General features: G+C 45.8%; 1 protein-coding gene across 2 annotated transcripts in view; it reads left to right on the top strand.

Moving 5' to 3' along the window:
• The window catches only part of LOC102672766 (synaptogenesis protein syg-2), a 75,923-nt gene that overhangs the window by 7,653 nt on the left and 64,551 nt on the right, over positions 1-3,719 (top strand). The window lies entirely within an intron of this gene.

The following is a 3,719-nucleotide window of genomic DNA, read 5'->3' as shown; positions in this document are numbered from 1 at the left end:
GAGGGAATTTTTAAACGCGTTTATCGTTGGGGGGGGGGAGAGAGTAGGACGATTTTTCCTTCGACTTGTCGTTTTAAATAATTTCCGAAAGGATGTTAAGAGATATGTATTGGAAAGAGAAGGGACTCGGACAAATGGAAAACGTAGCGATTTTCCAGAGGTCGATTGGCGCGCGTGCGGAATGGTTGGGAAGGCGCGTGAGAACGGTAAATTAACCGTGGCGCGTCAAGCGGGACTTTATAATCCGGAAATTAAAGGTGTATTATATCCGGAGGAGGAGGAGGAGGGAGAGTGGATACGCTCGCGACGAAAGGTGGAGCGTTGGTGGTGGGTGGTAAAAAGAAGGTGCTCGCTCGGAGGTCGAAGCTCGGGAGGAGCGAAAGGAAACGGAGGAGGAAGAGGAGGAAGCTCGGTATATACGGGAAATAGAAGAACTGTGCGAGGCCGAACTACTAACTTTTCTTATAAGATCTAAAGTTTCCGCGTGCTAAGACCCTTCTTCCTTCCCCTCCTCCTCCTTCCATTCTTCTCCCCTCTCCCCACATCTTCTTTTCACCCTTTAGCAGCTTAGCCAATACGCGGCAGCCAACCCGTAACGAGATAGAGAGACGCGGCGGCAAATATCGCACCTTTTAAACGTCCTTATTATCAGTTTATTGCGCTTTGATCGCGAAACGTAACAAAATAACTTTTCCTCCTTTTCCAATATTTCCTCCCTCCCTTCCTCTCGCTTCTATTATCGTTCGAGGACGATAAAACATTCTTCTTCTTAAAGTAAATCGGAAAGGAGAACGATGTACTTTTCATCGCCTTTGGAAAACGACAAACGAAGCGGTAAAGATGTAGAATGGTAAGAGATGATAATAAGATAGCTCGACCGAGCTAGACGAGTTTCCACGATTAGATTTCGCGCGAGAGTATCGATATATTATATATTTTCGATACGTAGCGACTCCTCCTTCCTTCGAACAACGGAACAGCGCGCGTTTAACCTCGACCCTAGATTCATCTTTGCGTCGAACGAATCGGTTCCAACTCTCGACCGCGCTCGAGTCGCTTCTGCGAGAACCGTTGTTATGGTCGAAATCACTTCCCCCTCCTCTCTCTCTCTCCCTCTCTCTTTCCCTATTTCGCTATCTCGGCGAGCTAGTGGCTCGATTACACGTAGCTCCGACGTACCAGCTTCCTCCTATGGGGTTACCCTCCAGGGCTTACGTGCTGCTACCCAATATCCCGAATACTCTACCGATAATCCTTCCTTCCTCCGATTTAACCTCTTTCGCGCGTCTTCGCCTATAATCCTATATACGTGTGTATATATCAAAATCGACGATGACGAAGAGTATTCGTATTCGTAGGGAGGAAAAACGAATAGCGTAATTTAGGAGTAAAGTAGCGGGGCAAGCTTTCCTTCGCGAGAAACAAAGGAGGACGAAACGACGAAGCGACCGAGGACGACGAGCGTTGCAACGTGCTCGTAAAAGTCGTAAGTCGGAAGCACTCTCCTACTCTCGACAGATATATCGCCTGCATGCTCGAGTTTAATGGCGGTTACTTATTCACATGGCCGAAAGAGCCAGTTACTTTCACGGGATGATAAATAATTAGTCGATGCGACGAAGCTGTTGACGCAACGCGGGATACGTGGCAAGAGCGACGCCTTTCCTCGCTTCTTCTAAAGTCGAACTTGAGGAAAGCCGCATCGAATCGATACCTTTTTTTGAAAAAATATTTCGGCGGAAGAATTTCAGAAGGAAAATCGATCGACGGTGGCCTTTTATTAGAGAATCCTCCCTGTGTTGGCGGAAGAATGTTTTTGTAGAACGATGCGGGCTTTCTTCTCGAAAGTCTCCGTGAGTCTGTCGGGGAGGAAGAATCCGGATGGATCGCCGGATATGATATTTCTTCTTACGCGTTGTAAAATACTTTCTCCCCTTTAAGCTCGATAATTATTTCATAAGCAAAAGTACAATAATCGAGTGGATGTTTCGCGTAGTTGAGCACGTGTAATATTTCAAAGCCGCGACGATAATAAGCGGCTTAAGCGCGATCGATACGATCGACCAGACGTCGTCCGACCGCGGAAAGAGAGAAAGAGGGAGAGAGAAAGACCAGTCGCGTCGGATTTCTATCTCCGATTCTCGGTAAAAGACGTTTCGTAGGCTTCTTCCTATTTTCGTACGCGTTCCTCCTCGAAAGAGAGAAAAAAAAAATAAATAAAATTCCAATTCCATTATCCTCGATTATCATCGTCGATAAATCGTTTCGATCGAAGATTACTTAAAATCTTAAAAGTGTAACCCTTTCTACGTCGCTTAACTATCTTGGCGCTTCCTTTCCCAAGTTGGCGTATACCCTTCACCTTATTATATCCCACGGCGAACGAACGAACGAACGAACGAACGAACGAGCAGCTCCCGCGAGCATCAGACTGAAAAGGTAGTAGGGGAGGTCGATTTCCTCTCGATTGCTGCTCGAGAAGTGAGCGGCAAAAGCTCGCCAACTCTATTATAACTAACCTATCTCCGTGTTACAAAGCTATCCGTATTAAACTTGCAATTACCGCTTAATAATTACCGTAATGATAAATTTAACGTAACGGGGTGGTAAAACACGTTTGCGGCGAGGGAGGAAGAATTAGAAAGAGAGAGAATTAATCCCGTTATCGCGTTTATAATTATCTTCGAAAGACGAACTTGGATAATTACTCGTCCCGTTTACGGCCAATCGTCGGAAATAACGATTTCGATTTCTCTTCTCGTTACGACGTAATAGAAAAGGTTGATGGTTGGAATTTATGTTAGTGACAACTGTTGAATTCGCGCGGGAGTAGGACGAAAAAGTCGATGAATACGTAGCGTGGAAACGATTTACCTTTATACTCGTCTAGCGCGCGTATTCCACGGCTATTAAAGTTCGACTGCAGGCGAATCGATACTCGCTCGAATTCCGCACCGAATTCCGAAAGCATTCGATGCGAGGGGTTGCGCCCATCCCCCTCGTCCCGATATTTCGCGTCTCTTCCGCCAAGACGCTGGGTGATGAAGCGTAATTAGTCGTGGTAAGAGAAGAATGCTCGACGAGAGTGTTGTTGCCCGACATTCCGCCGATAATTTCCCATCGAATTCTCGTCGCTCGCACCATCTTCCTCCTTTCCTTTCGTCCGCGATCGGGCCAAATTCACCGATTCGTTATTTTAGAAGTCGCGCCTTCTCGTTTAAGCGAGTTCGATCGAACATCGTTTTCGCCAGCGTGTAAATTGATATTTCGAAATAAAATTAGGAAAAATAACGTTTAAACGAGTATCACATTGCGTACTTTCGCGATGGACTCTATCGTATCGCGAATTAACTCGATATTGATGGAAAATTTGTGAAACGTTTCATCGGATGTATAAATTTGCTTTCGAAAGACGTCGTGCGAAAAATAGATCGGTAATCGAGAAATTTCTGCTCTCGCGTACGTATCGACGAAGCAAGATTAGAGATAAGATATTCGAACGTACGATCTCGTTGATTAAAAGAAAATAGCGCTCGATCGGAAAAGCTATAAGTTGACGGATATTTTAGATTTTCTCTGCTCGTAAAACCGAGAAGCAGCGTCTAGGAGGGGCGTGTAGGAGGAACGACAGGGGTGAAAATTGCGCGTCAAGCAGAGCGCTCGGTAATTATTACTTTCATTTTTGCAGGGAGTAAACGCCCCGGGGAGAAGAGAGAGAG

Source organism: Apis dorsata, unplaced genomic scaffold, assembly GCF_000469605.1.
Source record: "Apis dorsata unplaced genomic scaffold, Apis dorsata 1.3 scaffold_525, whole genome shotgun sequence".
In the NCBI taxonomy this organism is placed as follows: domain Eukaryota; kingdom Metazoa; phylum Arthropoda; class Insecta; order Hymenoptera; family Apidae; genus Apis; species Apis dorsata.
Note: the sequence above shows the minus strand (reverse complement) of the source record. Positions and strands in the feature narration are given on the sequence as shown.